The sequence below is a fragment of the Topomyia yanbarensis genome, chromosome 3 (genome assembly GCF_030247195.1).
Source record: "Topomyia yanbarensis strain Yona2022 chromosome 3, ASM3024719v1, whole genome shotgun sequence".
Taxonomy (NCBI): domain Eukaryota; kingdom Metazoa; phylum Arthropoda; class Insecta; order Diptera; family Culicidae; genus Topomyia; species Topomyia yanbarensis.
Genome location: NC_080672.1, coordinates 52,973,176 through 53,000,733, shown reverse-complemented (window position 1 = coordinate 53,000,733; position 27,558 = coordinate 52,973,176). Strand labels below are relative to the sequence as shown.

The following is a 27,558-nucleotide window of genomic DNA, read 5'->3' as shown; positions in this document are numbered from 1 at the left end:
TCTTCTTGATCGCTGATGGCCAGACAAAGTCCTTTTGATTTCAGCGTACATCGCAAAAATTTCGCAAGTTCCTGGTTCTTGGAATATTTCAGCATTAAAATTACTTCAGCTTCTTGAAAAACGGTTTATTCGATTTTTACAAGTTTAGACCTAAATGGATGGTTTAGTAGTAGACTTTGATCTGGTGAAGATCATACGAATCGCACATATGGCTACGGGAATACGGTATGAACACTATGATCTCATATGAAATCTTTAAATGTCAAAAACCTTTCGGTAAATCTCATGCATATTGAATATTGAACTACTTATAAATCGCCAGGAGTCTTTCAATTTTCAATTCAGATTGTTTCCTTATCGAAATTATGTTCGAATGCAACAACCGATCTCTATCGACTGTTGCTTTTAAAATGGAATCGATTCAGAAGTCGGTCTGTATTAGCCTTTCCATGAGATGTTTGTTTGAAACTTCACAGGCGGGTCTTTCCTTCCACGAACAGTAAACGTTTCGTTTGATGTTAGACTGGATTAACGATTTTATTCGGACGTCGTATCTACCCGAGTATGGTCAACATAGAAAAAATCGTGGCATGGTAATTTCCAAAACTACCATAATAGTTTTCAATGATGAAACTCTATGAAAGCTGTTGCTGTTTTATAAAACGTGTCAATTTATTTCTTTTTGGTGATTAGGAAAAATATTATTCACCCCTTATTTTTTAGCGATTTTGAAGCGGGGGGGGGGGAGGGGATGGTGATATAATTTTTGAAAAAGATTAGTGATGGCCTAATGTGAGTTTGTTTAAAAAACCTGTTTTATCGACACAGAATTCGACTATAACGACAAAACAGATTTATATGCACGCTCACCATAGCTGAATCATACCAGAAATGGCTACTGGTTAATCCATTTTTTAGAATTTATGCTTGTAAACAAGAGATGATTCCGATTGTCGTAAGGCCACTGAATAATTTAAGTAGTTACTAATTGCAGATCTTCCGCCGTTTTTAAGCCAGGTAGCGAAGAACACCCTAAACATCAAGATGAAGCAACGAAATATAGAAATTTAAGTAAGTAACTTAAGTTGTATGGAAAAACTTGGATCTACGAGTATGTTTCATCATTTTTGTATTGTTTTTGTTGATATTTTTTACAGTTGCCATAACAGGTACGTGATGTGTGGTTCAGAAAGCTTTGTGTACTGTTAGAAAGTTAGTTAGTATTATTACTCAACTTAATTCAAAGTCATGCTTTATACTACAACTCTGAGGGTATCCATTAGAGTGACAAGAAAAAAATGACCCTTATCGTCCCATTCCCAATCCCACCAGGAGTACTAGCTCCAAATTTGAATCAAATCGGACAAGTCTAGCTGCCGAACCAACATGCCTGAAGTTTGTTTGGGGTTGTCGACATTTTACAGGGAGCAAACCTACTAGCTCGCATTTTCCCCGTTAAGTTGCACTGTATGCATTATATTATCACTGTAAGTGAAAATAAAAAAGATAAATTAATTCTCTACAACTTTGTCGAAGACTGCTAGTTAATCCGGCTTTGTTAAAAGAAGTCATTAAACTTTTAGCGACGTGATGTCTGAGTCAGTTTTGCATGGGGCCTAGCAGTGCATGGTTGTGTATCAGTACTCATTTTGCATGAACTAAACATTTTTGTGAAATAATGGTTAGATTTAGCTCAATAGCATGTTCAGAAGAATTATAGTAAATAATACGAGTCATGTTTTCGTTATTTTAGTTCCACATGTTACCACATAGAGAGCGCCAACACTAACTTTTCAACGGAGAGAGATAGTAATTGGGTCCACAAAGTTGTAGAATAGGCATTTTGCAATAATTCTTCCGAACATCTTAATATTCTATCTCTCTTCTATGAAAAGTTAGTGTTGGCGCCCTCTATACGACAACAGGTGGAACTAGATTTTTTTAACCAAAATATAACTCGTAGTATGCACTACAATTCTTTTAAACATACCATTGAGCTAAATCTAACCATTATTTCGCAAAAATATGTACTTCGTGAAAGTCGAGTACTGATCCACAACCATGTATTGCTAGGACCCATGCATAAAGTGCCATCTAGAGATGAAAAATGCGAGGTAGTGGATTTTATCTATGTATATTGTCGATAAATCCCATACAAACTTCAAGCACGGTGGTCCTGTAGCTAGACTTGTCCGATTTGCTTCAAATTTGGTGCAAGTACTCTTGGTGGGAGTATGAATCGATCAAAACCATTCTAATTTATCGAAAAGCCATGTAAAAATAGCTCACCAATTTAAAAAACTTAAAATATCATTCCGAATTATAGGAACGTGTTCCGTCATTGGAATCCCTACCTCTTCTCTACCAGGGAACGCAGAACCGATGGCAGATCTAGTTGTCCTTTTCACACTGCAACATATAATTCACTCACCCATTCCTTCCTTTGCCCTATGTTTTACCTTTTGGATTGTGGGGTTTTCGTTGGTCAACTGATACGAAAAGGCGAACAGGAAGCGTAAAAGCTTATTGCGAGATGGAAGATCAAATAAAAAACCAGAGAAGATTGGAAGATCGAGTGGATGATGATTGTTAGATTTCGACACTTGATGTCTGCCATCGCGCAAAAGTGGTTGTTGTTCGGCTTCGTCACTCGTGGCTCGTGGTGGTGCGTTGCGTGAAGACACAAGTGATCAGTTTATTATAGTTTTTTTTTCGTAAGGTCAGATAATTTTACGGAGTCTTTCACAGCTTGATGCCAAGTCGCACCTCGCGAGCTGAATGCAGTGTTTTAGCGGTGATAGTTTATTTTTTTGTGAATTGTGTGCTCATTTGTCATTCGTACGCCCGACCGCTTCTGCTGCAGGCCTCTGGCGATAGGAGTAGATGTTGTCCAAGTGCCATTAACCCCACCCACAATATTGTGGAAGTGCAGACGAAGAGCTGAAGAAAAGTGTGATTGAATGTTGATTATTTATAAAACATTTGACAAACCTATACTAATTAATTAGTGTATATTCATAGTGTTATTATAAAGATTATTATTAAAATTGTCCATATTTGTGTAAACGGTTTTAACGAGAAGCAATTTGTTTGCCGTTCGATAAGTGCCGCATATGCCCCAGCAAGTGAGCTATTGTTTGTTAATTAATTTATAACATCAAAAATTAAGACGGTGGTGCGGATTCTAGCATGCGTATGATGAAGTGCGAGTTTGTAATGATCTGCGCTTAAATCTGGACTCTCAAAGTTCGGTACCTGAAATCCGGAAGTGCTACCGAAAGTGTGAACAGAAGGTAGAAAAAACACCGACCTAAAATTTCCTTTCTTCTACTGGAGTGAAGTGTGCCAAACAGTTCTTAAAGAGGAGTTAATTCTCATAATTGTGATAAATAATCTGTTCCTGTACAAAAGATTTATTAACAGCTCGATCGGATCGAGCCCCGGCGATTTTCGACCACTGACTGGTATAGCAAGCAGTCTCGGTGTGGTTAGAAGGAAAGTGTGATCTTCGACACCTGGCCGGAGCGTATAGGCTTACCCCACAGTTAGTCACAGTGAGTATTGTTTGTGTGTTCGCGGATAGTTAATTTATTGAACTTTGAAATCATCATGAAAACACTAACTCGTACAACCGTTTCGCACTTTTGGTGTGAATGAGACAATTTGGATTGTCGTTTCTAACATGCGTGGGAAAGTTGGAAGAACGCCCGGATTGGGCTGGATGCGTTTGGTTGTACATCCTATGTTGTCATTAGGTTCAGAGGTATATGATATTATTATGCTGTGAAGTAGGTAATTTAATTGTATGGCACTTTTTTGATTACTTTGTTTATTTTGCACCTTTTTCTTTTCACTGAAGCATCGAATAAATAGTCAGATTTATTGGAAACATGATAGCGTATATCTATGAAACACATCAAGATTTTCGAAAATAATTTTTTATATCACCATGAATACTTTTTTATGGCCATGTTGTCCCTAGACAATAACATTTGTAAGAAGTCTTAACTCTTTGTTTTTAAGAGAAAATCACAAAAACTAGCAAATTAATTATTAGTAATAGCTAGTACTTTTCATTTCAGTGCAAACAGTTATAAGAACGATACACAGAGCTGTAGTGATTGCCTTTAGCATGATTGGATTCCGCTTAAACTGTCACTGTTTGGGATAACAATAAATTATTCCATTTTAGTAGTTTCTTAAATTTAAAATATTATTAAGATATGATAAAACATATCAATTTTGACTAGATTGAATTAACTATTTCACATATTTAGAATATTGTAAATAGGCTAAGGGAATTGTAGTAAGCATCGGATGTTGTAAAAGGAGAAATTACTAGTACTGCGAGAAAACTACCTGCTTTTATGAAACCAGTTTGTTTACTCTAAAAGCATGAAGAAAAAATAGTAACCATTACTAAAATCCTGTAGAGCCATGCCACGGAGCACAGCGGCTTGACGTCCGACAAAACCTCAAATAGGGTTACTGTGCCCTAATTCATCTTAGCACCTATATTCATCCCACCCATTTGTATACATTATTTAGAGCAGTGTCTGCTCTCTCTATTCAACGCATTAGGTCAAATGGTAGGATGAATAAGGGTACATTGTATTTGACTTTTCACTTCGCTCAAACGCGAGTATTTTACATTTTCCAAACCAGATGTTTTATGTTGCAACTTCTTAATAACGAAGCAAACATGCTGCTACCAATCACAACCAAAAAACTGTAAGCCGAGTTACAATCGAAATAGTGGGGGGAAGGGTAGACGAGCCTTTATTTATCCCCATTTTATCAATGGGACTCGTCTACCCTAGTTCTAAAGTTCATTGAAAAATATTTATTTCAGTTTGCTTTGTTTGAGGTGTAGTTTGAGTGAAGTTATCTTAAAATTTAAATCGGATGGAAATTCAATTTTTATGTGTTGTTGAAGCATGTTATTTCGATCATTTCTGTAAATGAGAAATTATATTTAATTTCAGTAATTTATATTTACATGCCTTGAAAATTTTCAGAAGGCCTCCCACTTATTATGAATCTGACTCATAATTTAGTGTAGTTTCAGGATATCAGATCACTTTGCGGCTTTTGTCTAAAAAACTTTATATTAAAGTTTTTGAAAATGCCTTCATGGAGACGTCATGTAGTTCGTACATCTTTATTCAAAAGCTGGTACCTCCGGTCGATATTTAAAAAAAATAATATTTTTAATGGATTCAGGAAACCAGTTTGCTAGCAGATAATATCGACGAATATATTATCTCGTAAATGACTACCGTTATCAAAAATGGTTCACATGAAATCAATATCAAACACATTATGGGATTGCAAATCTACACACATCTACGTTCGTTTCGAATGCCAATGTATAGAATGCAGCGATTCAAACTTTACATTCGCTTTGTTTGCAGTTAATAATATGTAACTTAGTCCGGTCAGACTTAACACGTACCAACTAGTTGTGGAATTTGAGTGCCGACTTCGTCTCACGGACACTAACTTAGTGACAGGATTAAGCTAGCGTCGGATTGACGCTGTCACTAAGTTAGTGTCGGATTCTGTTGAGACGAAGTCCAAACGCAACTTCCATAACTAATTTTAATAACGCGCAAATGTGGTCCGTTCATTAATTCATAATAAAAAGATCACAATTTCCTGAAATTATTATTAATACACCTGGAATTCATGAAACTACTTGTGTTTAAAAAAATATAGTTTCCGCCGAATATGTACATGGTGCTACATTGACATGTTTGGTAGGATGTGGTAGTTCGCTGGATATGTTTAGTTTTTGATATGATACTTGTTCATAATTTGGGAATACACAACCGAATGTTGAACGATGTTCATGATTGCATGAGCTTATTCGCGATTTTTGTGAATTCACATCACGCTACCGCGATATTTTTTTCATGATTTTCCTATCGGATTTTTCTGTCAGGGTAGCATGATTTATGTTCATAATTGCACGATCGTAATTTCTATTCATGTTATCGTGATATACTGGTCATAAGTAGAGTGATTTATGTGCATGATTTTAGAATTTTAGTCACGATTTTTGATATTTTAATCACGAGTAACTTAGGTATTTTAATCACGAGTAACTAGGATCTTAGGCACGAACTTTGTGGTATGTATTCACGTCATTGTGATACTTAAGCCACAAGTTGAGTGATTTATTTGCATAATTACAGGATCTTAGTCACAATTTTTGATATTTTTATTACGAGCAGTGTAATTTATGTTCTTGATTATAGGATATTAGTCACGATTTCGTGATTTCTATTCACGTTATTGTGCACATCACGAGTAGAGTGATTTATTTTCATGCTTTCAAGATCTTAGTCACAATTTTTGATATCTTTGTTACTAGTAGTGTGATTTGTGTCTTTGATTTTGGGATCTCACTCACGATTTTTGAAATTTATTTGCACGTTTTCTTGATATTCTAGAGCTTACTTTCGAATTTGATGTGATGTGGCTCATGTTCATGATATCAGTAGTTTTATTATGATAATCGTAATTTCTCTTTGCCTTATCGCTGTCTATTATTTTTTAGTTCTTGCCGTTTTTTTACTCGGAGTAATGTGACAATATGAACAGGAACATAAAGGTGTGACTGATTCGCTGTACTCCAAATTTTGTTGACTAGATCACGCGCAATTTTTTTTTAACCATATTGCATGAAATTGAAAATTATTAAGGATATCTTCAAAATATCACCAGTATGCGGGATAAATCTTAAGACATGTACAAGGAATCATGAACTAGTCCACGAATCCATGAATAATAATTCATGATTTTATGAGCCATATCACATGCATCAATGGTCAGTCGTGACTATTTTGCTAGGAATCATGAACCAGTTCACGAATGCATGAATAATATTCTAAGATTTCGTGAACTATCTCACGACCACGAATGGAAAGTTGTGACTATTATACTAGGAATCATGAACCAGTTCACGAATACATGAACAGTATTTGATGATTTTGTGAACTATTTCTCGAGCAGGGGTATTGAATCGTGATTATATTAATCATGAACTTAGGAACTATGAATTAGTTTATGAGTTTTGTGAGATAGTTCACGAGAAAGTATTCAGACTGTTTTGGTTTAGTGAACTAATGTTTCCAAATCTATGGATAACATCGTGAGTCAACCTATGGTTTTATGAATATTTTCTTTTTTTTATTTCGATTATAGAGGTTTTAACCTTACGGTCATTCGCCTCTTCGGGTTAGAAAAATCTCTTATGAAAAATTTCTAACCCTATGTGCGGGGTCGGGACTCGAACCCAGGTGCGCGCTGCGTACAAGGCAGTCGATTTACCAATACGCTACGCCCACCCCGGTTTTATGAATAATGTTCATTAAGTTGTATACTAGTTCACTTATAGATAATCGATTTGGTAATGACAGCGGAAACCGGGACTAAAGTTCACAAAACAGACACAAATGTTTTCACTAATAAAAGAGTTGAAATTGAACATAATTAAAAAAGGCATGATTTTTTTTTCATGGTCCTATTTTTGTAACGTAAAAACGTGATTGTTCCAAAATTCTAAAGTGCTCACGATTTTTGGAACAATTTCCGTGTTCAGCGCTTTGAACTAGTGCTCACATTATATTTTACACTGTACTCCAAAGACGTCAGATTTTGGTAATAACGGGTGTTCAATAAAAATGAGAATAATTTCAATACCTTTCTGTAATTAAAATAAAGATCATAATATTTTTTTCTCACCAAGAGAATAGACCTTTCTTGTCAAAAAATTTTGTATGCTGGCATGCTTCCTTTTTCAACCCCAAATCGATACTGCCTTTAGTCGCGGTAATTTGGTGCCTCTAACTATTGAAAAAATCAAAAAAACTGCGAAATGCTCATTCGACCCCACATTCTCATGACTCGGTGCTCCACATTTACACACCATTTGGATGAATTCCCAGTGGGGAAAAGCAACAAGGATCCCAGCTCTGCTGATATTTCGATAAAACTGCAGATTTTTCATATAAGTTGCAGATAGTTTGCAGACTGTCAATATTTCGCAGCATATAGCCTATAAAAGAAAATTTCAGGTATGATTTTCAATTATTCTTAATATCATTGCACTACTTTTCTGTTTGAACTATCTTGCAGATGTTTACAATTATGTGCAGACGGTGCAGACTTTTTAGACTACGACCGTACACTATTGCATAATTTTCCCTGGCATCCCTGGTTGTTGTGATATTAGTGAACACGCTTACCAGCCGTTACCTAATTTTGGGTAGAATCCTACCCAACATGGACCAAAGTGCATCTCCTCACTTTCGGGTAACAAGCTTTGAACTTAAATTTTGGGTACCCAAAGTTTGGGTTACGGATAACCCAAGCGTTGGGTACAGAGCGGGTAACCCAAAGTTTGTGTAGCAATGAAATAACCCAAAATTTGAGTTTCAAAACAATAGTTTGCGCCGAATATGTACATGGTGTTACATTCACATGTTTGGTAGGATGTGGTAGTTCGCTGGATATGTTTAGTTTTTGATATGATACTCGTTCATAATTTGGGAATACATTTATACATAATTTGGGAATACACAGCCGAATGTTCATGATTGCATTAGCTTATTCGCGATTTTTGTGAATTCTCATCACGCTACCGTGATATTTTTTCATGAGTTTCATATCGGATTTTTCTGTGAGGGCAGCATGAATTTATGTTCATATTTGTAGGATCGTAATTTCTACTCATGTTATCGTGATATTCTGGTCACGAGTAGAGTGATTTATGTGCATGATTTCAGAATTTTGGTCACGATTTTTGATATTTTAATCACGAGTAACGTGATTTATGATCATGATTTTAGGATCTTAGATACGAATTTTGTGGTATCTATTCATGTTATCGTGCTACTTAAATCACAAGTTGAGTGATTTAATTTCATAATTCCAGGATCTTAGTCACAATTTTTGATATTTTTATTACGAGCAGTGTGATTTATGTTCTTGATTTTAGGATCAAAGTCACGATTTCGTGATTTCCATACACGTTATTGTGCACATCACGAGTAGAGTGATTTATTTTCATGCTTTCAGGATCTTAGTCACAATTTTTGATATCTTTGTTACTAGTAAGTCTTTGATTTTGGGATCTCAGTTACGATTTTTGGAATTTATTCGCACGTTTTCTTGATATTTTATTCTTGAGCTTACTTTCGAATTTGATGTTCATGATATCAGTAGTTTTATTACGATAATCGTATTTTCTCTTCGTCTCTTCGCCTTATCGCGGTTTTTTTACTCGGAGTATGTGACAATATGAACAGAAACATGAAAGTGTGACTGATTCGCTATACTTCAAATTTTTTTAACTAGTTCACGTGAAAATTTTATGGCCATATTGCATGAAATTGAAAATTATTAATGATATCTTCCAAATATCACAAGTACGCGAGATAGATCTTAAGACATGTACAACGATTCATGAACTAGTTCACGAATCCATGAATAATATTTCATGATTTTATGAGTCATTTCACATGCACGAATGGTCATTGTACTAGGAATCATGAACCAGTTTACGAATGCATGAATAATATTTTATGATTTCGTGAACTATTTCACAAGCATGAATGGTAAGATGTGATTACTATACAAGGATTCATGAACCAGTTCATGAATACATGAATAATATTCTAAGATCTCGTGAACTATCTTACGACCACGAATGAAAAGTTGTGACTATTATATATCCTAAAATATTAGGAACCATGAATTAGTTCACGAGTTTTGTGAGATAGTTCACAAGAAAGTGTCCAGACTGTTTTGGTTTAGTGAACTAATATTCCCAAATCTATGAATAACATCGCGAGTCAACTTTTGATTTTATGAATAATGTACTAGCTCACGTACAGAAAATCGATTTGGTAATGACATACGGAAACCGGGACTAAAGTTCACAAAACAGAAACAAATGTTTTCACTAATAAAAGCGTTGAAATTTAACATAATTATGAAAGACATGATTGTTGTTCCAAAATTCATGACACTTTATTGTCGATTTTTGGAACAATTTTTTTCCGCGTACAACACTGTGAACTAGTTTTCACATTATATTTTACACCGTACTCCAAGAACGTCAGATTTTGGTAATAAAGGGTGTTCAATAAAAAAATATTTGTTAATTTATTTGTTGTATAAACACCAACAGGTCCCTTGGTCCCAATAGTGGTTTTTAGCCTAGTTAAACTTAAGGGTAAACAAAAAATTATTTTTAATCATATTTCTAGTCGAGTGAAATTCGAAACCTGTGGTAACTCTATTGAAGACTCGCTGCAGCCTGGTCACAGAGCTGTGGCGACCGTTGTTGGTTCTCCTAAAAGGTAGTCGCAGAAGAGAGTTAGTACGCAGTGTTCGAATGCATGCTTGAAGATTCAGGCGTTCTAGAATTGTAGTACAATCCACTCTGGCAGAGAGTAAGTCCGAGACGAACAGGGCTCGAGAGCAGTCCTTCCGAATGCTGAGTGTATCGAGTTGTATTAGCTGGCAACGGTTTTCATAGCTCGTCAGCTGAACTCTGCTTCGCAATGGGAGATTTTTTTTTTTTTATTCATTTCGTTTATTTGATAGGCACAAATGCGTTAGCTTGGCGGTGCCAAATTCTTTTGTTTTTACATTTTGTATATTTTAAAACTAGGAGGTTACAATGTTGAAATATTTTTTTAAAAAAGAAAAATTTTACAGCTATCTTAAGACTAGAAATAAGATTCTATATACAAGAGAGGGGGCGAAAGATTTTTTTTATGAAAAAATTTTAAAACAAGGAATTCAATAGTAATAATTTTTAGGAAATATTTACAGTTATCTTAAAACTAACAATATAGTTTGGTACACAAAAGGGGGAACAAATATTTATGAGAAAATTCGCAGGTGTTTTAAGACTAGGGATACAATTCTATTTACAAGATGGGGGACAATAGTTTTAACAAAGAGGTAAAATTACAACTATCTTAAAACTAGGAATACAGAATACAAATTTGAACTTTTTTAGCGGAGACTTATGCTTGGTCAAGATATTCAGAGGGGGGCTGTAGAAGCAGTTGTATCAAGGACAGGGGAGAGAAAGCGTAGATGGTGACCGGGAGAGAAGAGCAAAACTTGCAACTTTCGCTCAAACGGGAGATCAGCGAAAGATTACCGCCTCAGTCTAGTAGGTCGGATTGGCGGATGGTATTCTTCGGACCCGCGGGGAATCCTTCAAAAGTCATCGGACCTTGAGTCGCTCTCGCTTCAGTTTCCGTAGTGGTAAGTGCGACGGCGGTTACATAGTTGCAGTCTGGAGCTGATCGGTCCCACAAGGCAAGAGAAAGCTTCTAAAACGAGAAATAAAAAGAGAGGGGCTAAATTGGGATATTTGTCGTTTTTAGGAAAGTATAAATAAAGGACATATAGGGGAAATCACGATTTGCCAGTATATCTCGGACTGGGACATTGGGTGGTCTACCTCGGGCCCGAAGGGAATCCTTTAACTGAGACCTGGCGTCCAAGTACCCGGCGCATACCCAGACAACGTGCTCGATGTCGTGATAGCCCTCGTCACAAGCGCACAGACTACTCTCCGCAAGCCCAATACGCCGCAGATGCGCATCCAAGGTGTAGTGGTTGGACATAAGTCGGGACATTACACGAATAAAATCCCGACCCACATCCATCCCCCTGAACCAAGGCTTCGTTGATACCTTTGGGATAATGGAATGTAGCCATCGTCCAAGTTCACCATTGCTCCACGAGGTTTGCCAACTGTTGAGTGTCCTCTGACGACAAATACTAAAAAATTCGTTGAAGCAGATTGGTCTTTCGTATATGTCACCATTTAATGCGCCCACCTTTGCTAATGAGTCGGCCTTTTCATTGCCCGGGATAGAGCAATGAGAGGGGACCCAAACAAAGGTAATTTGATAAGATTTTTCAGATAACGTACACAAGGACTCCCGTATCTTCCCCAGGAAATGTGGGAATTGCTTTTTGGGCTTCATCGCACGAAGAGCCTCGATGGAGCTGAGGCTGTCCGAAATGATGAAGTAGTGATCTGTGGGCAGAGTGTCGATGATCCCAAGGGTGTACTGAATTGCAGCTAACTCTGCGACGTAAACTGAAGCGGGATCATTGAGCTTGAATGAAGCGGTGATAGTATTGTTGAAGATACCGAAGCCAGTGGACCCATCGAGATTTGATCCGTCAGTGTAGAACATTTTGTCACAGTCGACTTCTCGGAATTTATTATAAAATATATTGGGGATCACTTGCGGGCGTATATGGTCCGGGATTCCACGAATCTCTTCCTTCATGGATGTGTCGAAGAATACAGTAGAATCAGAAGTATCTAGGAAACGAACACGGCTGGGAGTATATGAAGAAGGATTAATGCTCTGTGCCATGTAGTCGAAGTACAAGGCCATAAATCGGGTTTGAGAATTAAGCTCGACGAGCCTCTCGAAGTTTTCAATCACCAACGGGTTCAGAATGTCGCATCGGATGAGCAATCGATATGAGAGTTCCCAAAATCGATTTTTTAGCGGAAGAACGCCCGCCAGCACTTCGAGACTCATCGTATGGGTCGAGTGCATGCAACCCAAGGCAATGCGCAAGCAACGATACTGGATTCTCTCCAGTTTGATGAAGTGTATGTTCGCAGCGGAGCGGAAACAGAAACACCCGTACTCCATCACCGACAATATCGTTGTTTGGTATAACCTGATCAGGTCTCCTGGGTGAGCACCCCACCATGTTCCAGTTATTGTTCGGAGAAAATTGATCCTTTGTTGGCATTTCTGTTTCAGATACCTAATGTGACATCCCCAGGTACCCTTAGAGTCGAACCAGACCCCGAGATATTTAAATGTGAAAACCTGGTTGATCGTTGCACCCATTAATAAAAGTTGGAGTTGCGCCGGCTCACGCTTCCTAGAAAAAACAACCAACTCAGTTTTCTCCGTGGAGAACTCAATACCCAGCTGAAGAGCCCAAGCAGACAAATTGTCCAAGGTATTTTGTAATGGTCCTTGCAAGTCGGCAGCTTTGGGCCCTGTAACAGAGACCACCCCGTCGTCTGCAAGTTGCCTTAGCGTGCATGAATTGGCAAGACAATCGTCAATGTCATTCACGTAGAAATTGTAGAGCAGGGGACTTAGACATGAGCCCTGGGGAAGACCCATGTAGCTAAATCGCGATGTTGTTAAATCGCCATGCGAAAAGTGCATGTGCTTTTCAGACAACAGGTTTAGCAAAAAGTTATTTAAAATTGGCGAAAGACCATGCTGGTGCAGCTTCTCTGACAGAATGTTGATAGAAACTGAGTCAAAAGCCCCCTTAATATCCAAGAAGACTGATGCCATCTGCTCTTTGTTAGCATAGGCCATTTGGATTTCTGTAGAAAGCAACGCAAGGCAATCGTTCGTCCCTTTGCCTTTGCGGAAGCCAAATTGTGTATCTGACAGTAAGCCATTTGCTTCAACCCAATTGTCGAGGCGAAACAAGATCATTTTCTCGAACAACTTCCGAATACAGGACAGCATTGCAATCGGCCGATATGAGTTGTGGTCGGAGGCTGGTTTTCCTGGTTTTTGGATGGCGATGACCTTCACTTGCCTCCAGTCATGAGGGACAATGTTACCCTCAAGAAACTTGTTAAATAAATTCAACAAGCGCCTTTTTGCAGTGTCAGGTAGATTCTTCAGCAAGTTGAATTTGATTCTGTCTAACCCTGGGGCGTTATTGTTGCATGATAAGAGAGCAAGTGAGAACTCCACCATCGAAAACGGTGTTTCGTTCGCGGTATCGTGAGGAGACGCGGCGCGGTACGTTTTCTGTACCGGGACAGAGTCCGGACAGATCTTCTTGGCGAAAGCAAATATCCAACGGTTTGAATATTCCACGTTCTCGTTGGTACTATTACGGTTACGCATACGTCGAGCCGTACCCCAAAGAGTGCTCATCGCTGTTTCTCTCGTTAACCCGTCGACGAACCGGCGCCAATAACTACGTTTTTTGGCTTTCATTAGACTCTTCATTCGCCTTTCTAACGACGCGTACTGTAGATAGCTAGCGGGTAACCCGTCTTCCCGGAAGGCCTTATATGCAGTGGACTTTTCCGCGTACAGCTCTGAGCACTTTATCCCACCACAGGGTGGGAGACCGTCCATGGGTATTCGCGCTGGGTACTGGTTTAGTCTGAGCTTGATTCGCACTGTCGAGAATCAAGCCAGCCAAAAACCTGTACTCTTCCTCCGGAGGAAGCTCTTGGGTGGATTCGATTTTAACGGATATCGCGGTCGCGTAACTCTTCCAATCAATGTTCCGTGTGAGGTCATACGAGACATTGATTGTTTCCGATGGTCTTGAACCGTTAGCAATTGAAATCACGATAGGCAAATGATCGCTACCGTGGGGATCAGGGATCACCTTCCACATGCAATCTAACTGTAGCGATGTCGAGCAAAGCGACAAATCCAACGCGCTTGCGCGTGCTGGTGGTGTAGGAATCCGCGTCATTTCTCCCGTGTTTAAGATGGTCATGTTGAAATTATCGCAAAGATCTTGGATTAATGTTGATCTATTATCATCATGAAGACAGCCCCATACCGTACCGTGCGAGTTAAAGTCTCCCAGAACTAGCCGCGGTGCCGGTAAGGATTCCGTGATATTACAAAGCGTTCGGTGCCCTACCGAGGCTCTAGGAGGAATGTAGATGGAAGCAATGCAAAGGTCTTTACCTTTGATTAAAACTTGACAAGCGACAATTTCAATGCCTGGTGTCGAAGGGAGGTTAATTCGGTTGAAAGAATAGCACTTTTTGATCCCCAAAAGTACTCCTCCATAGGGGTTTTCTCGATCCAGACGAATTATATTAAAGTCGTGGAAGTTGAGATTTATATCGGAAGTTAACCAAGTTTCACATAATGCGAAAGCATCACATTTTAAACTATTTAGTAAAAATTTAAAGGAATCGATTTTCGGGAGGATACTTCTGCTGTTCCACTGTAGAACAGTGATCGAATCGGTGACCTCGTTCGATGACTTAGCCATCGAAGGATACGATCGCTGCAAGGAGGGGCCATTTAGTAGTCAACTGCTTCAAAAATGTTTGCACTATAGGGAGAAAACGTATCAGAAGGCTTTTAAGAGGATCAGTAACATTGAAAGCTGTGAAAATTAAGTCCACTATGTCAGAAAATTTCATTAGTCCGCTACTGGACTGAGTATCTGTTTGAAAAAAGGGGACACTTGGGGTTTTTGGTGTCCCTGGAAGTGGTGGGTACTCCTTGTTAGAATTAATATTTCCAAGTCCTGGAGCAAATTGCTTCGGCTTTTGTGCATCACTTCCGTTGGATTTATTGATTGCGGTTGGCGCACTCTGAGTGGACGACACCTTGGCACCCTTACGAGGCAATGTAGGGGAGGCTAGATTTCTCCTCTTCCTGGATTCCCCTGGGTTAACCAATGATGTTCCCTCTTGTGGGTCGTCAGATTCTTGCTCAACGCCAGCCAAAAGAGCAAAGGAATTTTCGGAAGGGACAGATGGCGAAGCATTCTTTAGCATTTCTGCATAAGAGTGCCTCGAGCGATCCTTAAGGGAGCGCTTAATTTTATCCCCGCGCTGCTTGTACGCCGGGCATGACTTAAGAGCATGCGGATGGCCCCCGCAGTAAATACACTTCTCAGTTTCTCCACCGCAAGCGTCATCCTCATGCTCTCCCTCGCATTTGCCGCACCGTTTTTTATTGCCACAATAAGTGGCTGTGTGGCCCAGTTGCTTGCAATTGCTGCAGTTCATTACCCGCGGTACAAATAGGCGAACAGGTAGGCGAACCTTATCCAGGAGGACATAGTTGGGAAGAGCAGATCCGGAGAAAGTCACCCGAATCGAGTCTGACGGAGAATAAGTTGTCTTATCATCTTCAGTTTTTGCGGAATACAATTGCTTGCATTCCAGAATTTTCACCTTTTGAAGTGAAGGGTCCTTAAAGCAGCCAACCCCGTACTTCAACAGGTCTTCGCACTTTAGACCCGGTTCGGCGACGACCCCATCGATCTCCACAACTCTACAAGGCACATACACTTTGAATTGCTTCGTAAAACGCTCGCTGCGAGCAATCTGGTTTGCCTGGTCGAGGTCATTTACTATAACGCGTATCTTATTAGCTCGAACACGTGTTATCTGAGCCACGGACGGGTAGTTGGCAGTCAGCTCCCGTGAGATTTCTAGAATATTGGGCGATTTCGTGTTGGGCCGGAAATACACCACCCAGGGTCCAGTCGAACTGGCTGGGTATGTTTTAATACGGGGAGGACTGGGGGAATCAGGGGAGGGAGTAATTTCGGGTTTATCCGGTATATCCATGGGAATATCATTCCCATCCAATGTTACTTCGCCCTCGGCCATTTAGGCACGAGGATAACACGTGGTGTAAACGAGAGATGAAACTTATATTCAGGGGAAAGGGCAGAAGTAGAGACCGATCGGGGAAAGGGAAATGAAAGAAAAAAAAATACTTAGCTTATATAGCGGCGATTCCGGCTATTCTGGTATTCACTTCACCAGCCTGGGCACCGGCGAACAAAGACTGCCTCGAACAATGGTTGACCTTCACTGACAATTTATTCTTGTTCACTTTATGCACAGCACCAGAAAACGAACTGCTTCGATCGAGAGCTCTGAGAGTTATGCAATGGGAGATGCCGAAGGGCGAAGCGTATGAACCGGCGTTGGACAGCCTCGATTCTGTCAATCCCGTTCTGGTAGTACGGATTCCAAACAGCAGACCAATATTCTAACGTTGATCGGACCAACACGCAGTAAAGCGATTTAAGATAGTATACGTCCCTGAAGTTTTTCGCTATTCGGAAGATGAACCCAAGCTGTCGCGATGCCTTATCCACGATGTATGAAATATATGATTTGAACGTTAGTGCCGAATCCATGATGACTCCGAGATCCTTGATGTGAGAGTGTCTTGGAATGCTCGAGTCGAAGTAATGGTAGTTAAACAAAGTCGGATGACGATTTCGCGTATACGTAACGATTGAGCATTTGCTCGGGTTTAAAACCATTCTGTTTAGATCACGCCACGTATCAAAGCTGTCCAGTTCCCTCTGAAGAAGCTCGGCATCGGTGATATTGACGTCATTAAAGTAAAGGAGGAATATTACTGGATCGGGATGGCTTCCTTGTGGTATGCCGGATGTAGCGAAGATTGGTGCAGATAGACAGCCCTTAATGCTGATTTGGAGTTGCCTTTCATCGAGGTAGGAACAAAACCAGCGCAGAAATTGTCCATGAATGCCGAGTTTGTCCAGCTTCGCTATTGCGATATCATGGTTGATTTTGTCGAAGGCCGCGAATAGATCCATGTAAATCGCATCGGTTTGCAATCCGTCAGCGAATTCATCGATCACATATGTTGTGAACGAGAGCAGGTTGGTCGTTGTTTATCGTTTGGACATGAAACCGTGTTGGTCATCTGCAATACAGTGTTTGCAGTGAAAGAGAATACCCTAGTAACAATTGAGGTTTTATGGCACTCTTGAAGTCCTTCTTAAAACTTAGAATGCACTTGTAGTGTACTATAAAACTAGAAATGCTGCTTGGGTAGGGTCTAAACAACCAGCTCGAATAGTTTTGATACGAAACCTTAACAGAGATTCCCCGATAATTGTCAATGTTCGATTTGTATCCTTTTTATGAACTGGAAACATGTGCGCTGCTTTCCAGCAGGAAGGAAATGATCCAGTAGTGACTGAAAGCTCGAAGACTCGCCGAAGTGGTTCAAGAAGCCCGCTGATGCACCTTTTGACAAAAATCGAGGGAACGCCATCTGGGCCCGGGGAACAAGATGCTTTCCGTTTAGAATTTGCTGTAAGAATGGCAGCCTTATCGAAACAGATTCGGTTGATGGTTCGTCCTAGAGGAGTTTGGCGGCGGAAGCGACTTGTTGTGGTGGAAGGCACTCGTTGAAAAAAAAAAAAAAAAAAAAAAAACGCTCGAGAATTTGTCAGTTGTCAAATTTACTTGGTGTCGGTGCCTAAAACTCCATTAAACGATACATAAGATAGTAAACCGGAGTCTTTTCGCTGCTCGTTAACATACTTCCAGAACGACTTGGGCTTAGATTTCAGTTGATGCTCGACGTTTCGCTGGTGTCTAAAAAGGCGCGTCTGCTTTGCTGTTTGTATTCTTGATTGAGTTGAAAGAAGTGATTTCGTAATGCAAGTGTCATGTTTCGAAAAAAATTTAAACGCAGCTCGTTTGGCAGATTTTAAACGTCTAAGGATGGTTGATTGCCAGGAAGGGTGTTGATCGCTACTAATTGTTCGTTTTGGCACATGGCGGTTAAGAATACTACAAAACGTCATCGCTGCTTCGTTCGCGTCGTCATTGTTAAGATTTTCGTCCCAGTTTATATCCAACAGCGTGCTAACGATGCTGTCGTAGTCAGCGTTTTTAAAATCATAGACGATATAGCTTGAGACGTCTTCAAAATTCACTCCTAGGTTACCAGCGAATACAAGATGTAGTGGGGGATGATGAAACATTAAAGAGACTAGAATAACAAAGAGACGCCATGTTTCGTTTGGAATTCCAATTTAACTGTCAATGTCATTCCAAACGAACAAGAGAGTTGTCAATCGTAAATGTTTAGTATTATGCGGTATTTTGTTTTTGGAAGTTTTGTTATACAATCCATTAAAATTACTAAATGTTTTAAAGATAAAAGCTACATCCTCAAACCAAAATTGTTACAATAGCATCGTATTTAGAAACGGTAACGAGAAAATGGCATGGTTTGAGGGGAGACCGAAATTCAGCATGAAGGTTACGGATTCAAATGAAGCAAACATTTAAAATGAAAGTTGTTGCGTTATTGCTCTGAATCAGCAAAACAAAGCAAAACTCTTTTGTTTTCTACAAACTCACTAGACAGGAACACACGTACAAGACTTCAACCACGCCTCTCTTTGTTGTGGATCCACTTGCAATAAAAAAACTCGCAATTGTTCTTGTACTAATGTGGTTTTGCTGCTGCGAAATTCCATTCCAGATAAAACCATGTTTTGGCTGGTTGAGAAACTCAGATTCCAGAAGTCGCGGTAGATTTTTATTTTGGCTAAAAGAAACAAACAGAATAACAACAAACAAGTTTTGAGAGGCTTGCATATTTGCAGTGTTGCTTGTAAACCGTAGCTTGGTTGCTAGTTGAATTGTTTTCACTAAATTAAGATGGCGTCTCTTTGTTATTCTAGTCTCTTTATGACGCAACTGCTTGACTAAAGGATTCGGTGCAGTGCAGCAGTACGGAGCGTAGTCCCGGCCACTTACAAAGCAGAGGTCCCATTCTCGTTGGTGGCATCATTAATTAGCGGAAGAGTTGCGCTGCTGTAGTTGTCCAAAATACAACTGGCATTGTTAATAAGCGCAGATTTTTCGATATCCAACCGTAGAAATCATGCCTGGCACCACGTCAAGCCAAGTAAGTTGAAGTCGCCCAGTATAATAATATCATCAAACGGGGCGGCGATCGAGGATGAGAATGATTTCAATACCTTTCTGTAATTAAAGTAAAGAGCTAAATTTTTTTTCTCTCCAAGAGAATTGCTCACTAGATTACCTAGAAATGGGTGGCATGTTTTTGTTCGCTCGGGTACTGTCAGTTCAATCGAAGATGGTGTCGAAACAGCAAGCACTCCGCGAACAGTGCAGTTTTATGAGTATCGTGGAAAGTTTTATGAGTATCGTGGAAAAAAGTTTATGATATACCACTTTCGAGACGAAAACGTGCCCGTGAGCACAGTTTACCAGATCCTGGCATCCCTGAGCGTGGAGCGGAAGGACGGTAGCGTCTGTCTGGCAAAGATAATGACTAAGAAGAAGGAAGCGTTGAAAAAGCTGTTCGACAACAAGGACGGAACGAGTTTGCGTGAGTTTGATTCACTGCACCCTCAAGATAAAGGACATCATCTGTCGGAAGAAGACTCGGCCCCCCGAGTACACGGACGAGCAGATAACGATCGTGAAATCGTATAGCACCGGTGGATGACGAAGAACTACCGCGGGACGTCGAAGACCCACATTCCAGGAAATGACAGAAACTATTCCAGCGACAAGTTGGTCACACCCCCCGAAGTAAAATATAAGTTTAAGCATAAATTTGAAAAAAAGTTATGCTGTACATCGCCATATCGGACTGAGGGATAGTTGTAAAATTGTACATTAAGATTTAAATATGTGTATTGTTAACAGAAACATGAATGAAAATAATTATTGGGCACCCACGAGATGATTTTAAACCAGCGACTACAAGGTCGTTGCAGCCCGGGCACAATTTGCCAATTCCCATATAATGAACTCACAAATTTGGTGGTACACACTTTGGTGGCATCATGGCGGCTTAAATTGACCAACATTTGAAGAAGGCACATCGTCTTATTTATTTTTTAAAAGCAGATAGAGTTGCCACTTCTGGAGAGGTTTTGACCCGGATATTTTCACGGACCTGGCGGATTTTGAATGGAACTAGACAGAAATTGGAATAAAAACGATTGCCTCGACATTTAGAGCACTTTAATCGTTTTTAATACCTATTGAGCGGAAAAGAGACTAGTATGTACTCTTTCATTCCTGCTCTAAGTCGTCATGGATTTTAGAACTGGTTGAATAGAAAGTTACCAAAATTATCTCACAATCACTGTAGAGCGTTTTTGCCAAGCTTAGTGCGCACCACTATTCCATGGCGTTCAAATAAAGCTGTATATTTTTCACGTTTGAGAACGGTTTTGTCAGTTTAATCAGCTGTAGTATCTCACTTCGCCGGCTAAGTGCCAAGAATATAAAAGCACCAGCTACTCTCGCTGTGGAGGATAAATCTAACCCTCCTCCCCAACTAACAGGAAAAGAGGGCAAGGAAGACAGGGCAGTGGCATCACATGGGAAGTACTATATGGTGTCGGTTATTCATCACCAGAGGTCCCAACATAGGGGCAAAACTCACCTCCTTGGTTCTTAGAAATGAAGCAAGAATACGGATGTTAATTTATACACATCCAATCGATTGTAGGTCGTGTAAATAATAAGATAATGCGGCACCCTTCGTAATAGGTCCAAAATACGCTTTTTACCCTTTGCATATTTTTTGTCTCTGACGTAACGCATAAATAACCCGCACAGCTCGAATCCCTGTTTGTACAATTTATTCATCAAATTGCGTAGCGAGCACGAAGAAACGAATCTTTTCAACTCACCATTCATTCCTCACCATCACTGTTCATTACCGAACTTGAACACCAAACCAGTTTCGTTTGTACCGAGCGGGGATTTCAATATTTGAATCCGTTTACGTAGCTACTGTTGATTTTTCCCATTGGCCTGCATTCTTTAAATCTTCACCAGCCGACAACGAGTAAACGACGAACACGGTTCGATTTTCTCAGGAAACGTTCCGTGTAAGATATTCGAGCCAGAACAGAATGAAAAGGAATATTAATTGATTCAACAACAAAACTGTTTATGGTACTCAGTCCTCTCCCCTGACTAGGTAACCCGGTAGTCCACAGCCGACGGGTATACAATTCATCACCCACATTTCGCCTGATAGCCGGGTCATAAAGTGGCACATTCGTGGACCTGTGCGGGAAAGTTCAAGGCATACTGCCTTTCGGTACCTTTGTAGTATTTTTTCCACTGTTTGAGATTCTTCAACAGTAGTGCGTGTAGTAGACACTAACTCACTGATACGGAAGTGTGTGGTTTTTCATCGCCAGAAAATAAACGATATCTACATGAATTATCGATTCCGTAGCTGTTGTTGTTTGCAAAATTTATACCACAATCGATCCAGAAAGCAAAATGGCTAAGAATAGCACCACTATCCACCTGGAGAGTGTCGGCAAATCTGGCTCAAATTAGCTCCGAACAAAAACACATCGACTGTAGTATAATAAAGCCATATAAATTAAATGATATTTTTCAATAAAAGAACGATAAATATAAAATATTGATATTGTGTCTCTTCATATATACGTGCCCCGGGTCGGTCGCTGGAGGAGCATAAATTCGTTCGTTTTCAAGCTTCCACTTTTTCCCATCAACTACGCCCTTGTGGCAATCGAACCAGCACCACCTAGCTATACAGCGGAGAATTTCTCAAGATGCTGTCTTCTTTCACTGCTTCTATGAAGCCCGATCATGATGATGATGCTGATGGCGATAATAATCGCACTGCTGATGTTTGAATCCAATAAAATTATAAATCTCCAATTCGAACAGCAAAAAGCGGCGGCTTTTCCTCACCTCCAATAAAACACCTTTGGACAATCACTCGTCGACAGCTTCTGTGCCCTGTGCGTACGGCTAGCTAGCCTTTGAGTCACCGACCCCCATACCCGAAGAGGGAACACAGGCCGAACATCCAGCCCTGGGGCAGTTTGAAGTGATCGGATTTGATTAAGACATTTCCGCAGGAGGTCATAAATAGCTATAGGGCAAGAGCATAGGTTCCAGCGTAATGATGGATTAATTGATCGTTTTCACTGTACCCGCTATGGGAAAGGTCACCAAAATTCGAATTCAAATAACAAGGACTAAAAATTCAAATATTATTCAAATTATCTATCAATTTAAATGGTATCAGATTTGGGGATGTTGCTAAGTGATCAATGTGGGCACTCCGTCGCTGGTGTTAATTAGGTGTTTATATATGTGTAAGCCCGTTCATCGAGTGGGGCGTCAAAATTTTTCATGTGTTCACCGTGCCGTTTACGATGCATGCGTGGAAGCGCAAATTGTGAGTGTTAGTTCGTGATTTGATTCAATTTGGTGCGAAATGGTTGGTTTTCAGGGCCCTGCTTTGAATAACTTACCTTAGGCACCGTGTGCCATTGTGATGCTCGCGTGGACGTTACGAAACATAAAATTTGGCTCTTAGTCACTATGCTAGTACATTTGGACTACGAAAATGATTGATTGATGATACAATTATCGAATTGGGTATACTAATTAATTTGTATATCTGCAACAGACGCCACGTAGCAGATGAGAATCGCGGTATTCTATATTTACTACGAAAGAAATATGCGATTAACACTAGAAACGTCATTCTTCTTTTCTGGGTATATTTTTAAAAAGCAATCGTTGGAACAAATTTTTGATTTGCGCTTTGATTTCGTCTCATCAGTTCCAGAAAAGTTTAATTGGTTTTTATTACCAACGAAATTCATCAACGCTGATCACTTATCCCATTACGGAAAAAACATGTGCCGAAGCAACTAGTTAAAACTTATCTACTACAGCTATCTCTAACAACACTTATAGATAATCCACCGACACTTGTAGATAAACCAAAAACAACGACTCAACCACTAATGAAGGGACAATGTCCACGACAACCCCTCCCAAACCAAAAACTATCAAGAAGCATACACCGCTGAAGACGGATTTGCAACAGCGACCCGTAAGAAAAAGAAACAAATAAGAACCTCTTACCGTGAACAGCAAGAAAACAGTACCGATGATGACATGGACGTAAACGATAACGCGAGAGAAGGTAAACTAAATGACCCCCTAGCTGCGATGGATAAGGCAACTAATGCTTCACCGCCAAGGTAAAAGGTCTCAACACACAGCAGCAAACTGCGCCAACACGATCTGGTTGACCGACATTCTTAGTATTTTTTATGTTTACTTATTGTAGAAACATAAAAGATCCACGTGTCAGTTGTGCTAACGCATTGAGCCGTGCCAAATAAACTTTTAGAAAAAAAAACATCTTTACGCATGAGCCATGGAGAGGGGCTTCGTGATTGCGGGGGCCCGCACTTAGATTAGATTTAGGAATCATACTAGTTGGTATTCAGAAATGCAAAAAGTTCACACTTATTTTTTAGATTCTCGTTTGCTAGCCTTGAAAAAGGATAACATCGCCTGCTATCACTACGTGACATAACAACTTTTTTAAATTTGTCACAACAACGAAAAATTCAGCGGTTGGACCAAATGTCATGATATAAAGTCCTGTTGCATCACACTGTGAATGGTGTGATAATACTGACAAATAAACTCCTGAACTAAAATCCTTGCGCATGTCGATAAATTTAATTGCTGTGTAAGCCTCATCCATTTGTGATTCGTTACTGAAAAGGTTCATACGATTTTGGGCACCTCTGGTAAAGGGTGTACGGAATCAAAATGCATCACAAGAAAAAGTTCGTCAAATACAACTATTCAAACGATCGTTTTCAAACTGGGAAGGGAATAAAATAAAACTTATTATAAATTTTTTTCATGTTCGTTTTATTCAATTTCAATTGTATTATTTAGTTTTTTCGCCACATTTCTCACTGACCTATTGTGGTTTCTCTTGAAAGCTTCGACTATCCGCTTGTGATCTATTTCATTATCTAGGAGATCAATTTATTTTTCTTTATATCGACGATCAAACGTTTGTTGTACCATTTCAAAGTACCGTTGTTTGGACCACTCCCAGCTTCTTCTGACTATATTTTCGCAACTGTTACACAATAGCTAGTGAAACTAGCACAATGTAAATAATATTTTTCAATAGAAAATAAGTAATAAAAAGCAAGTTACAACAAATTGAGAGTGATGCAATTTGGTTCCGTACATTCTTCAAATATTAATTTTCCAAACTTCTAAGAAAATCGAACTGCAGACACCGGTTAGCAAAGAATAGAATATGGATATGGCTTGTGCGATACAATAGTTTTATTGACTAGGCAATAATTACTGTTAACTGTCGGAATGGTTTGTATATAATGTACCAACAGTTTCTAGGCTTAAACAAATATTTCTCACCAGATTAGGGCTTCATTGATAGACATCTGGATACCAGAGATTAGATTTCGTTAAATTTTGTGAAATTCATTTTTCGATATTTATAAAATTTTCCAAGCACAGAAAATGTATTGGAAATGAGATAAACATTCCAATACATTCTTTAGAGTCTTTTATGCCAGATCTGGAAAGAGTTCTTAATGTCAGAAAAAATAATTGCTAAAGCAACTGAAGAAAATGTATTTTTCTAACACTAGAAATGGAATCTGCTATAGGCATGGAACGGAAGAAATTATTAGTCATAGCACCAACAATCCAGGCCCTTTTGAACACCATAATTGCGGCTTATTTTGACAATAATTGTTTACGTCAGCCCTCAATGCAGAGTGCTCCAGAATGCAAATTTAGCAGGAATTTTGAGATTTTACTAGACTAAACAACTTAACCATATTAAGTATTTGGAAAAGTTTTCGTAGTTTGTGAGCCCCTTCTCTTCGTTAAAACAACAGTTAAGGTGGGTCTAATTTTACCAAGATCAACAAATTAACTTAATCATTCCTCGACAAACATATGATTACGGCTTAAAAGCCAACTATCAAAATTCTCTTTGATGGGAAATTCCGGACAAACCGTTACTCGCCAATCACAGATGTTGGTAGTAAACAAAAGAGAGAAGTTTTCTCTTTCATTAACTGCTATGAACTGTGTTTAGCCAGTAACGGTTTGTCCGGAATTTCCTTAAAGTTGGACAGAGAACGCGCAAAAATCGAAAACGAAAAAAGCAGTTTTTTTCCACACCGTGTGTAAAATCTTCATAAAAATCAATCAGCTTATGTAGAATGTTGTTACAGTACTGCTGATTGATTTTATGAAAGTTTCGATTGTTTGCCTATTCTCTGTTCAACCTTAATTAATTGCGAGATACAAATTATTTGTAAAATGAGGATTTTTGAATACTTCAGCGGAATATCAAATCGAAATATCCCGACAAACATATGATTACGGCCTAAAAGCCAACTGTCAAAATCCACTTTGAATGGAAATTCCAGACAAACCGTTACTAGTCAAACACATTTCATAACAGTTTATGAAAGAGAAAACTTTTCTCTTTCATTTACTACCAACATCTGTGATTGGCGTGTAACGGTTTGTCCGGATTTTCCATTCAAAGTGGATTTTGACAGTTGGCTTTTAGGCCGTAATCATATGTTTGTCGAGATATGAACTACTTGAATCTGTTACTCCATCGGACATTACCAAAGATCTCCCGTAAAGGAATGAACAATTACGTCTAAAACTAAAAATGACTTTTTATTATAACATTATGAAAACAAAAATATTCCATAGTTCAAGCTTCTTTAAATTTCCTTCGATTCACTTTTTGAGTCAAAAAATCCAGCAAACCAATCCGTCGTGGTGATATGATGATGTAGTGGACTCACCATCCGTGCAAGGCCTACGCCAGTGGCTGCAATTGCTTTTAACACACGGTGTATTTATTAGAACAACTTTATGTAAAAAAATTCAGCATCTCTGAAACTTCGGAATATGAAAGAATGGACTTTCCCCTTTCATTTGAAACTAAGATCAAAATGATCCGTCGGGGGGTCCAGAGCAACTTTTTTTTTTCGTAACAATATTGGTTTTACTACTCGAGCTAGTTCATATTTCTGTCCCTAGATGGTGCTTTAGACATTCGAAAAACACTAAATGTGAGAATTTGATAGAAAATTTAATTGTCTACAAGTTTGTTGACAACTAAAAATTGATCTGAAATCACCCGGAAAAGTTGTTTAAAATTTTAACGAAGTTATATCCAAGATATTTTCATTCGAGGCCTAGTGGTTTAAAAATATATTTTCTCGCACTTATTTCACTACCAAAAAATAATTGGGTTTAGTGACATGAAAATATTTGACGGGATTTATTACAACTTATTCGTTGACAATTCCTTTTGACCTTCTGAAAATTGGGATGTTTGACAGAGACAGAAAACTATTTGTGCTTTTAGTTCAAGTTTGAAAACTTTCCCGATAGGTTCGAAGGAACTACCATTCATCGGAAGGTATTGGTTGGTTACAAGGGTTTGCTTACATTTATGTTTTAGAAAGGACCATACGTCGCATAATTTAGGTTATGATCGTTTTAGTCAGCGATTATAATTCTGTTCAAGACGAAATGTTGGGACACACAGCTTATAATTGAACGCAAACCACAGAAGTAACTGTTCAAATTAGTGGTTAGCGTGAAACGATTTATCCAAATTTTTTCCGCAAAACATATTGTGGCTGTTGGATTTTACGGCCATTTCCTATCAATTATGCGAGAAATCGTTAATAAATTGATCCTAGATTATGCGAAATGTATTACTTTCGAAAAACAAAATGTGATTTGAGTACAAGAAAAACCTTATATACATACAAATCCACGAATATATCCCAAAAAAATTATCTTGATCCAAAAACTCAAAGTTTTTTGTTCACTGTTTGTCACATTGAAATTGGCACATTTTGAAAAAGATAATCAGCGTTTTTAACCAAGCATTGCAATGAAATTCGCGAAATATTGCAATGGTGTTAACAGTTTCATTGAGTTTGTTCAAATATAAAGGTTGAAGTTCAGGACAAGTGAATTTTATACGAAGATGCTAACGAAGTAGGAGGTTCATGCAAGAATAGTTATCAGTCATCCCCGAGAACCATCGAAAAAATGAAAAAGAAGGCATACAT

At 39.0% G+C, this 27,558-nt stretch overlaps 1 protein-coding gene across 1 annotated transcript in view; it reads left to right on the top strand.

Annotated features, from left to right (window-relative positions):
• Positions 1-2,632: 2,632 nt before the first annotated feature.
• LOC131692390 (T-related protein) overlaps positions 2,633-27,558 on the top strand; it is a 35,477-nt gene continuing 10,551 nt past the window's right edge. The window contains exon 1 of the mRNA XM_058979403.1: positions 2,633-3,554. The gene's annotated coding sequence lies outside the window, so the exon portion shown is untranslated. The remainder of the gene's footprint in view (positions 3,555-27,558) is intronic.